At 46.5% G+C, this 12,044-nt stretch overlaps 1 protein-coding gene across 1 annotated transcript in view; it reads left to right on the plus strand.

The window, feature by feature from the left end:
- The first annotated feature begins 4,704 nt into the window (after nucleotides 1-4,704).
- PLXNA2 (plexin A2) overlaps nucleotides 4,705-12,044 on the plus strand; it is a 211,922-nt gene continuing 204,582 nt past the window's right edge. Inside the window, exon 1 of the mRNA XM_090124762.1 lies at nucleotides 4,705-4,719. The gene's annotated coding sequence lies outside the window, so the exon portion shown is untranslated. The remainder of the gene's footprint in view (nucleotides 4,720-12,044) is intronic.

Genomic DNA, 12,044 nt, shown 5'->3' on the forward strand with positions numbered 1-12,044 from the left:
GTGTTTGAAAGGACGTTATAATAACAGTTCGGAGCACTTCTTGTTACTAGAATAACAGCGTTGTGCATTTATCAAGTGTCATTCCCCTGAGGCTGTCCAAAGGGCATCAGTACAGTGTGTGTGTGCTCAGCACCTTCCAAGACTGAGCTTCAAGCACACAATCAATATTTATAAATTACACTTCAACCTTAAAGCTGTGTGGAACTTTCTGGGGGGAGCGAGGCTCTCTTTGGTTTCCAGTGGAAGCAAAATAAGAGTTGTACTGAAAGCCAACTTTTCCATGCTTCAAATCAACGATTCGCTCTTCTGAGCAGCTCTGCTTCCATCTTGGAACCAAAATAAGTGTTTATATAGTCAGAATCTCTTGGCACACTGTGTCTGATGCTTGACCAAAAACCTGCTTCCACCTATAGGTGATGGTTGGCCATTGGAACTGCCTGCTCTTCCTGCAACTGAACCACGGAGATGTACTTTACCACTGCAGAACGAGGGCAGTAATTTAGAGGAAAGGGGCACAGGACCTTCATGATAAAAATAGCACGCTGTCCTCCTGAGATACTGGCTCATTACTTGCTGTGGAAAAAAGGCCATTTAGTGAGGCATAAACACCATTCACATCCTCCTTTTTCCTGGCTGCTCTCCCACTGAAATACTGATCCAGGGCAGCACGTGTGCGGTGCACAGGGCTGTGGAGACTGCAGCCGGGGGGGAGAAGACGAAATGGAAAACATATTTCAGCAGGAAGATTTCTAAGTGAGATAAACACTTTGAACGCTGAATGGAAGAGGTGGTATTTTGACCAACCCTACTCCTTAAATTCCGATTGAATCGAACAGATCCCTCCGTTCTTTCTCTCTTCAAACCATTTTGCAGCCTCCTTCATGGCACACGAACCATCGCTGCGGTTTCCCTTTGTCTCCACTCCTGCCTTTCCCAGTGCAGAAAGCAAATATTTCACGTTAAGGGGAATATTCACAACGCAGAGTTTGAGCAGTGGAACAGCCCTGCTGCTGTACCCAGGTTGGTTCTGTGCCCTCAGGGCACGATGCAGGCAGAGTAATGGTGCAGCTCTCAAGCCTTGGTCCCATGTACATCAGCTCTGCTCCCACCCCACACCTCCTACCCTACAACTGACCCGTTCCTCACCCACCTTCCCTCAGCACCACCAGTTATTCTGTGTTAACTAAAAACGGAGACCCAACCACTTGAGTGTTACTGTGAGCCACCGCTTCAGCCGGGTTCTTTATTATTATTAATGATGAAATACTGGGGCTGGGCTGCTAATGAGTCTAAGCTCCCTCCTGTGTGTTTATTTTTCTTCCCCCTTCAAACTGTCATTTCAGAGTAAATTACTTCTCCCCGCATCTTTGTCAGGCAACACTGTACTGCTGCCTCCCCCCATCTCACCCTCTGCTCTAATTTCAGGCTTATTCAGTTTCTCTCAATGCAGTTTACTAAGCAAAGTACAGCATATCCTCCCATCTGTCTTACTTAAGTGGCACGATGCGCCTCAACAGCAGATAGAGACATCATTTTTATTACGCTGAGTTCTGGTTCTTGTTTTTTTCTCTGAATTATTTACTAAGCCATTACCAGAAAAGGGGGAGAGGTGTGGGGTTAGAGGAGGAGAGAAAAAAAAAAAAAAAAAAAGCAATTTGAGAGGGGCAGGAGGGGGTGGTGGGGGAAGCAAACAATTTTTCAAGCATCACTCAAAAACTGCTGCGATTTTCTCGCCTTTGTTCCATCTCGTGCTAAACATGTTTGTGTCAGGCAAACAACCCACGTTAGATGGAATTTCACACCATCCGAGGCATCAGTGTCTCCAGCCTTAATGTGTATTATGTTCAAACATGCAACGTAATCCATCAAAAACCCCTGCAGACCTCGCGTTTTCCTCCAGATTTATCCACATGCAGCCTCCCTCCCTCCCTCCCTCTCGGCGCTCACGTAGCCGGCCTTCTGTCTGTGGGTTTTGTTATTTATTTGGAAACAGCTGAGCAGATTCACAGTCAGTGTGTGCTGTCTCAGCTCTGCTGGCTCCGTGCCTGAGGATTTATCCCAGCAGAGGGGACTCACTGCTGCTGGCTGTGGGATTAACTCGGGGTTGAACTCGGGCTCTGTTCCGAGCGCAGCCAAACTGCCCAACCTGCTCACATCAGAGCTCCTCCAGCAGGTCAGAAAGCCACGCTGTCACTGCCTTCCCTCAGCCCAGATTCGTGCAGAATAACATCGCATGGCTTGGAGGACATGAGATGGAGCCTGAGGTTTGGTGTGGTGAGCAAAAGCAGTGCCCTGGAGGAGCCTGACCCAAAGACTGCTGTGCCCGACCCTCCATGGGAGCAGAGCTTTCTGCTCAGTTGCAGAAGTTAACGTGCACAAATGCAGAAGCAATTAAAATCAAAACTGGCCCAACAGGCAGGAAGAGCTACGTTGGATATGTGGGTTGTGGATGCCCCATCCCTGCAGGCATTCAAGGCCAGGCTGGATGTGGCTCTGGGCAGCCTGGTCTGCTGGTTGGTGACCCTGCACACAGCAGGGGGTTGGAACTGGATGAGCATTGTGCTCCTTTTCAACCCAGGCCATTCTAGGATTCTATGATTATGATTCTATGGATTTGAAACTAGAGAAAAGCAGTTAACTCCCCCCCAAAAATACTGAAATAAGTGCCATTAGATTAACAGGGAGATATTTACATCAGTTCAGGATGGTGAACTATTGAGATCCAATTCACGGAGCAGTGCTGTGGTGACAAGCACACCTGTCCCTGCTGATAAGGCTCTGCTCTCCCAGTGAATTTTGAACATTCAGATGGGGTCTGCCTGTTTCTGATAGAAACAGTAGGAAATACTGTGGCGTGTTTAAGTCTGCTTTTCTTTGGAGACCTCATGTGTCCCTCCAGGCTTGTTTGCTTTCAGCCCCGTCCCCCACCTCTGTTGGTGTTTTCCATGGTGCACGTCTCCATCTGTCACCTTGCAGCGCTCACCGCCTTGCTGTGTAAGCACGGTGATTCTACACATCACAAAACAAGCCCAGCAACATTGGAAGCAGAACGGAAATTTTGAGTTTCTGAACGTAAAGTGTTCAGAAATGCAGGGAAGAACAACTCCCCTCTCGCCTGGTCCAAACCAAAGCTGCCAAAGCACTGATGCATGCTGCAGAGAACAGTGGCGTGTTGCACGCCTCTCCCAGATGTAGTAATACTGATGGCTGTTCAGTTGTCTGCTTTGCACACCCATGCTATGCACCAGGTGTGCTTTTGGAACCTCTTGGTGCAGAGGGCAGGGGCACAGCACGATGCAATGACACCGGCATGACCCCAATGGAACAGCAGAAATGTCTGCACATTGAAACCATCCAAACTGGGCTGAGCTTCCCAGAAGAAACCACGCAGCCCACCTCTCACATGGTGCATAGATGCATGCTCATGCACTCCGTTGCTCTCCAGACACCAGCAGCAGTTTGCATAAGCCCCCATCCGTCTCTCAGCACGGCTGTTGGGTGCTGTGATGGGGGGGGAGCAGACGGGTGGTTTGTTGGTGTGAAGGAGCTCGGTGCTCACAGCCCAGCTGTCTCCTTACATCCTTTCCCTGCATCCTGGCGCAGTTCCTTCACACCTCTGCCATGCTCTGTGCAAGGAGCTGTGCTCAGCCCATGGCTGCATGGGGCTGGGACCTGTGCTACGCTGCAGTTTTCAAGCTTAAAAACTTCCAATTACAAATTTTAATGGGCATAATTTAGGAAAATATGGTCCGTTCCATCTGCTTTGCATTAACTTGAGTGACTATTTAAAAATACAGGTTGAAATATTACAGCTCCTCATAATTTCTCCGCATGACTAGCTCCTAATGGATGGAGAGGAAATTATGAATAAGGCTTTTTATCAATTTTCACAGGCACGCTTTGCCATAATCCTTTTATTTCTTTGGGAGCCGTGTTTGTTTATCGTCATTTTATTTGTTTAATAATTTCCCTCTTTTTCTTAATCTTGCCGGTAATTACTTTGCGTTCTACAAATATTTGAACGAATTTCATTCCTTATAAATATTATTATGTTTAATGTTTTTAAAAGCTGTGCTTCTCCCAGTGAGTTTCAGCCCAGTGTAAGGCTGGTGGCCCACCAGTGCTGTTGTTGCAGGCTCAGCTGACATCCCAGCTCCAGCATAACAGATAATTTTTTCTAATTACCCCCCCAGTGCGTTGTGTCTCCTTGACCTGCATTGCCCAGAGAGGCTGTGGATGCCCCGTCCATCCCTGGAGGTGTTCAAGGCCAGGTTGGATGGGGCCTTGGGCAGCCTGGGCTGGTATTAAATAGGGAATTTGGTGGCCCTGCATGTGGCAGGGGGTTGGAGCTTTGTGATCCTTGAGGTCCCTTCCAACCCTGGCCATTCTGTGATAGATCAACTGGCCATTACCTTCTTGGCCAAGTCCTCTGAGTGGAACTGCTCATGATGATGTCATTTGACATAGTGCTTGAATATAGCTCTGGTTAGCATCACAGGTTTTCCAAAAAAAAACAAAACCCAACAACCCACCAATAGTAATAATGAAGAAAAATGGCATGGGAGCAGTGACTCAGGCATGAGATGTAAGCTTCCCTAATTTACTGCTTGTTTGTTTTTCCAAACTGCAGGTGCTTCAAGTTACTGTTACCGATTAATCATGACAACTTAGAGGATTGATGGAATCTGCATGGTAATTGGTGCGGAGCCATGCCTGCAGGTGGGTCCAAATTGCTGCAGTTGAGCTGTAATGGAATGGGGTCACTGAGGGTGAAGCTGGTGGGATATTTCTCGTGGGGTGGATGAGCTGAGTAACCCAGACTGGGAAAAGCTCTGCTGGTGGAGCAGGTCCTTAGGTGACCGCTGGCTCTGGAAAGCAGTGGGAAGAGGCAGATGTGAGCAGGCTGAAGGAAAGCCCTGCAGTGACCTTGCTGGGCTGGAGCCTTTGTGTGCTCCGTGTTTGTGGATGATGGTCTTTGATTTACTTCAGATAGATGCCTGCAGGAGGTCTGCAGTTCTGCTTCCCTGACCTTCCCAGGAGTGTTGTCTGCCTTGCGGAAAGGAACTGAGAAGTGCTATAGCTTTTACTGTAGGCTGCACTCAAACGTCTGCATCAAACACAGTAATGTAGAACCTGAAACAAATCGGAGGGATGTTACCTCTCCAGGTGGCACGAGGTGCTGTGTGTAAATCCAGAGGGCTCTCTCTTGTCCCACTGATGCTGCAGACCCATGGCAAACAGGAAGGATGGGGTGCCAGCTTGTCCCCTCCTAGCTGCCTGCTTGGGGATCTCAGCCCACTGCTCTGATTGATCACCCCATAAACTGCACTGCCCCCATCAGAGGGGGTTCCTGGGCTATTTCAGAGCTGCCTCAGGGGAGCATCCATCAATACTGCCATAGTGCTGGCATTGCGTGGGTGACAAAGACGTTCAGAGATCATGATGCTGTATTAAATGCAACTGTCTGCTGTAATACATCATCGGGCTGACTTTGAAAAGCTGGCTCTGCACAGAGAGGTGGGAAGGAGAAAAGAGCCTGGAATACTAAAGCAGATCTGGTAGATGTCGTTCTGCTGGAGGATTACGTCCTGCTGTAAGGATTACACCTCATTAGGATGGGCTCACCTCACCTTTAGGGGTAAGGAAGCACACAGCATCCTTACAATGTTACACATGGCCACAATAATAGGGGCTCTCTATTGATGTATTGAAACCATTGCAATGTCATGTAACTAACGTCCTCTCCCTGGATGAGGGCTCCTGGCCAAAGCTCACTAGAGCAGGGTTGGAGAACACTTCTGTGCAGGCACTGAGAAATTCTCATATTCTCTTCTTTTTTTTTCCTTTCATTTTGCCACTGCATTAGAAAATGTGTGGCTATGCAAATATTTCACAAGCAGTTTGGGATCACTCAGGATGAATGATGCTTTGTAAAATATGATTATCTTTTGTAATACATCACCTACTTGTACTGCAGCATAATTTTCAACTTCCCTCAGTTTCTATGTACCAGCAAATAAGCAGAATACTGAGTAGGGAAAGATAAGTTTCATTAGCAGCAACTTTGACACTGCATATATATCTTACATTGCTGCTCTGAAGATGAAATCAATAGCTGCGTTTACATGAGGGCTCCAACATTTCTGAAAAATCCCACATACAATTTTTATTGAAGATGAATGCTTCTGAGAATTGGAAAGCTACTGTTTGCATGAGTGATCTTCCAGATTTGCTACATATTACTCATAAGTCTGGAGAGAAAAAAAAAAAAAAGTTGTTTAACTCCTCTTCTACAAAAACACGGCATTAGATTAGCAAAAGAAGGCAAACATAACAGATGAAAGCTATTAGAGCTGGCTTTGGTTGTGCTGATTTCATCCTTTGAATATTTCCAGTCTGCTAACGGAGGGAATCCATCCATTTCTGACCTTCACCTTTCCACAGTACTTATTCTTTTGGGTAGGGAGAAGGAGAATATTCAAAAAACTAATCATATCAAGGGAAGAAATGAGGTGTGTTGTGCACATTGTGCGCTCCAAAGCAGAGCTGGTTCCTGATGGAGGAACGGTCTTGTGGGTGCAGAATGAAGGGGCACTGAGGCATCAGACCTGGCTCCTAGCAGCTGCAGCGTGGGGTGAGAAAAGCTTAGCATAAGCTTTCCTTGAGCATCCAGCACCCAAAGCTGTGGGTCCTCGAGCATCCAGCACCCAAATCTGTGTGCGGTCATTTAAAGCACCCATGTAGAAAGGCACTGATGACAGTGGTGAGACTGAGTGCCAACACAAGGTCGAGGCGAGGGAATTTTGTAGCATCATTCGTTTGCAGGTGTATTTAATGCTAGGCAGCCATTTAATCTCCTCCTCCCTGTAGAGGAGGCAGTGACACGGCCAATGAAGCAGAAGACCAGGTTAAAGAAGTTGGCTTCTGATTCCAGATGTGTGCTCTGTGGACGGGTTCAGATCTGCTGACCCAGCTGCGTTAGGAGTAACCTCTTTTTGTTAAGGCCACGCTGTCAGGTTCTTGTTTCATATGTTTCTGTTGCTTGAAACGACTCATTTTAGCACTTGCATAAATACTGTAGAGGCTATCAAAGACCTTGAGGCCTTTATTCCTATATATACTATTGCCAGTAAATGTCATCATTTCTCACACTGTGCGGATGCTGAAGTATGTGATATTCCCATGTTTTTTTCCAAAGGCAGGGTAAGAAAAAGATGACAAAACGCTACTAAATGAAAGCTCTGCCAAGTTTGTGCTTGTTGCTTTCCGAGGGTGTGCTGATAAAAATCATCTGAATCGAGGACGTTAATTCTCAAACTCCTATTTTGGAGCTGGGGAAGGAGGAGGAAAAACACAGCTGCTCTTCCCTTACCCTGAGAAGCACTAAGCCCAGCGGCCAACAGACACAACATCATATTTTATAACATTTAACATCCAATTTTGGTACTGACTTAAGATGAAATAGTTCAGTTTGATGGCATTTCATAAGGGGAAAAAAAAAAGAGTCCAGGCACGGAAGATATCCCAAAGTACCTGCTCAGATCAAGTGACCTAAGATTAGCACAGTAAATGTATAGGATTAATGGTGCTTCTTTGAGGATCCCTGCCCTGTGCCAAGGGCTTTGGGTGGTGCGGTGGCTTGTAAGGCAGTGAAAACCTGCAGCCACAAAGGGCTGCAAGAAGGAAGCAATAAATGCAGCAAAGCACTGCAGGGCTGTGGGATCTGCTCCAGTGGGGGATGAGACCTGGGACTGCTGCTGCTGGCTTTGTTCAGCTCCAATGCTCGCGACTGGAAAATGCGAATTGGCTTTGCAAGGATCCATGTAAGGGAAGGCTACTTTCCTGACTAATGGTCTGTGATGCCCACCAAAAACGTATTTGTCATCCAGGTCATTTATTGCACTTACGCAGGTCATTTCTCAATTACAGAGAACAGGAGATCCATCTCGTTGGGATAAACGTGGAGGAGAAGCTTAGGAAGCTGTCTGTCTGCTCAGGGAAGGCATGGCATGTTGTGTATTTACACAGCAAAACCATGGACATCAATCTAAGAGGTGTTGGTGGTGTTTTTATACACGTTTCTCAACATCTCAGAGACTAAGAGTAGACTGTGGGTGATAATAGGGAAATATTATTGGTGTCTCTGCAGTTCGTTGTGCTCCAGCCCGCTATTAGGCTCACTGAGCCCAAGTCAGTTACGGCCCTTGCTCCCTTTCTTTAACCACATCTGCCGAATTAAATTCCATACACTGACAGTGATGCTTTCAAAAGCTCCGAATCAATTCTTCAATCACTCCACATTCTTAGCTGTGATTAAAAACATGTGTCCCCTAATTAAGCTAACGAGAAATTGTTAATTGGCACAAAGCCCCCCTCTGATTATGCTTGTTAATGTCACATTGACAGGAGAAGGAATATAAATGAAGGGCAGACCGTGTTACCAGAATTCCAAATTGGACATGGGATGAAGGCTTTGTGTGCATGGCTGTGCCCATCAATCTGGGGACGAGGAAGGAGGAGGACAGGGGCTGCCCTTGGCTGGAGAAGGTCAGCAGAGCTGTGCATGGGAATGCTGAGTGTGGTCTCTCCCAGTGTTTCTCATCACAACGTCACATCTGACTGTCAGCCCTGCTCCTGCTTTGCTCTGCCAGCACACCTGCTGCAAGCTGATGCTCATTCGTGCTGGGTCATCACTGCTCCAAGGAAGGTTTTTGGCATGATGAAAGAGGAACCCCACTTTTGGGTCTCATTCAGATATAAGCTAGTCCATGTCACTCCTCTAATGCTTCTGGTAGAGAAAGTGTCTGCACATTACATGTGCAAAAGATAAACTTCAAAAGCATAACTCTTGAAAGGCAGATGGAACAGCTGAGGGTTGTGTTCCTGTTTACCCAGCTGCTGGTCATGCCAAAAAGGAGCCTTAGGAGCAGCGTTCTTTCCTCTTCTCCTCTGGTCCAGACTGGGCAGCAGCAGCACACAGCACTTGGTTTTAAATGATGCATTCCTTCATGGAAATGGTTTTAAGTTGAGGGAGGGAAGATTTAGGTTGGATGTCAGGGGGAAGTTCTTTCCTATGAGAGTGGTGAGGTGCTGGAACAGCTGCACAGAGAGGCTGTGGGTGCCCCGTCCATCCCTGGAGGTGTTCAAGGCCAGGTTGGATGGGGCCCTGGGCAGCCTGGGCTGGTATTAAATAAGGAGGTTGGTGGCCCTGCATGTGGCAGGGGGTTGGAGCTTCATGATCCTTGAGGTCCCTTCCAACCCTGGCCATTCTGTGATTCATATAAGAGCCCATTGTCCTAATTCTTGTTAGATCCCAGAAGGACATTCAGAGAGTTAATCATGATGTTTGGATGCAGTGCTTGTCTTCTCTCGGTGGCTGAAGGAATCCCAGTCCTGGCACAGCGCTCACTGCCATATGCAGCCACGCCAGGGATATTTTCCTTCATCATTTTTCTTCTCTGTGTGTTCATTTGAGGTATTCCTGTTCCAAGCTCGTGTTCTGTCCAACACAGTACCCAGGCTGTAGCAGCAGTAGTTGCCTCTGCTAAATGAATGTTTGCTAATAATGCCTTCCCGTCTGGATGCTCATCGTATTTGCTAAGCTTATTTGTCATTTCTTCCATCCCATTTCCATTATAACATAAATAACAGACGGATGGGAGCCCACACTGTCCTGCAAATTGGCAGTTGCTATTTTGACCGTGCTGCCTTTTATTGAGATATAATGAAGTGTGTTCTTCTTAAGACTTTACTCTGCAGTGGATGAAGCCCGAGTGACTCTGTATGGAGAGCGTGCCTGTGGTAGTGAAATGTAAGCATGTCACATCTTCGTCTGGTCTATCAAGCTGCAGTGAGAAGAGGAAGAGATGAAACAAAGTGAAAGCATGCTGCTTTTATCATTTGCTTGAATCCTGCTACTTCAGGTTGAAGTCTCCCTAAGAAAATCTATCACTTTCATGCCAGATGCAATCACCTATTTCTTTCCATGGCTGGATGCACAAACTTCAAAAGTCACAACTGACTGTACTCTCAGATCTTTTGACGGATGCAAGGTACCATTTTGATTACTTCTGCACAGCTGAGCAGGGCACCAATCCTGAGACACTGAAAGGAGAGTGGTTTGAGTAAACATAGGATTAGTTCACAAGCACTAAGGATGTTTTTAGCATTGGTACTCTTTCTTATCCTAAGTATATGGGATATTGCAAACACTGCCGTGCAGACAATGCAGTGATTTGTGTGTTTTGCATCTGATTGCCAGGGCTGCGTGAGTATGTGTGTAGTTATAAGATGTGTAGCTCTGTGGGAGGCGTGGTTGGGCCATCAGAAGTTGTTTATTGCAGCTCTGTTCCTCCACTTGTGACCACTGGTTTCAGAAATGCTTAAGGTCAGAACTGCAACCTTTCCTCCTGGTTCGTACTGTTATGTGATTGCCACAGCTGATAGAAGGAAACGTTGACAGAGCAGGTGTGAGAGGTGAGAGGAGCACGATGCCTTTACTCTGCAATGAATGGGGAAGGAAATTGGACTGTGAAACTGCTGCTTTCAGCCCTGAGAGCTCTGGTGAATGTTGATTTCTACAGGGAATGGGGAAAAAATAATGTTTCAGATAGTTTTAATACGTTACATAAACTACAACTCCAAAAAATACAGATCTGAAAGACTCCATCCCTGTTAGACCCGTTAAGTACACCCAGATGGAAATGTATCTCAAACCCCGCACAACTGACAGATTTGTCATAAAATCTAGTCTGTTCTGTCTAAGTTGATAAGGATGCCACTCTCTGTATCACGCAAGGAGAGGTGTCTCGGAGACAGAGAAAAGCTCATATTTCTGTTCACTGAGGTGTTGCTGACACAATTTAGCATGCAGTATCCAGCTCGTTTAGAATTCAGTGCCAACTTCATCCACATCATAAAGTGAATCCTGTTTTACAATTCCCTTGAACATTCTCTAAATGATGGCATCTGAAAACAAGCAGCACGGCTTATGTGTCGGAATTGTACTTTTGAAATTAATTCTTAGCTCTGTAATGCAGGATATCAGTCAGGCGTGTGCAGATAGAGGGGCTGCAGTGGCTGGGAGCTGGGAATGGATCCTTTCAGCATGAGGTGCTGCTGCCTTCAGCCAAGATGCTGTGCCTGTACGGCTCAATCTGTGCCCTTTTCGTTTCCAAACTCCTGAGACTACAGGGCAAATGGGGATGTGAACACATGTAGAAATGTGCGTGCAACGGAAGGGAAATTTGGAAAGGGTACATGGAGTTCATCATGGTTTTCCTGTAAGCAAACAAGCAATCATTTCCTTCTGTTATTGTGGAGTTGTATTGACCCATCTTTGGATGCCAGACTTGCTTATCTATCCCTCATTATCTTATTTCAAGTGCTCCTATTTCTTTGCCATGTGATCTTAACCTGAACAGGAGATGCACACATGTATGTGGAGATTTACAGCTCGTCCCATTTGTAAATCAATTTAGGACTTTCCATATTTTAATAATTCAGAGGCAGACAGGATTTCAGTGCCGCTCTCAGATGCAGGAGCACCAGTTGGTCAATGATTGCTCATCTGCGATTCAATACGTGATGGATGGCTGCAAGGTAACGCTGGGCATCTGACACAGGTGTTTATGAGAGCTGCAGGTACATCTCTCTTTTAATGCATTCTTTATGAATTATTGGCTGGGATTCTCAGCTCTGCTCTGCAGCGGCTCAGGAGGGATGTGAAAAGCAGCCTTTATCCTGAGGTAAAGTGAAACGCTTTCATGGTAATAGTTTGTTTTAGAATTAGTTTTACATCTCATCTATTATGCATCGAGAAGGCGCTCCTCTGGCTACTCTGAGACCCGGGCAGCAGCAGAGACCTTATGCTTTTTGCACTCTGCCATCAGGCTGTGGGTTTCCTGTGCTTTGCTTTCAGGTGCCCTCTGTACAAGAACACTGTCGGAGCACCCATAGATGCACAGCAGAGCCTGACCAGAGCTGTCCATGGAGTCTGATGGCCACGAATGCCGCAGTGGTGGGGCCTTATTAGGGCAGTCCTT

This window comes from Phasianus colchicus, chromosome 25 (genome assembly GCF_987193195.1).
Source record: "Phasianus colchicus chromosome 25, bPhaCol1.hap1.1, whole genome shotgun sequence".
In the NCBI taxonomy this organism is placed as follows: domain Eukaryota; kingdom Metazoa; phylum Chordata; class Aves; order Galliformes; family Phasianidae; genus Phasianus; species Phasianus colchicus.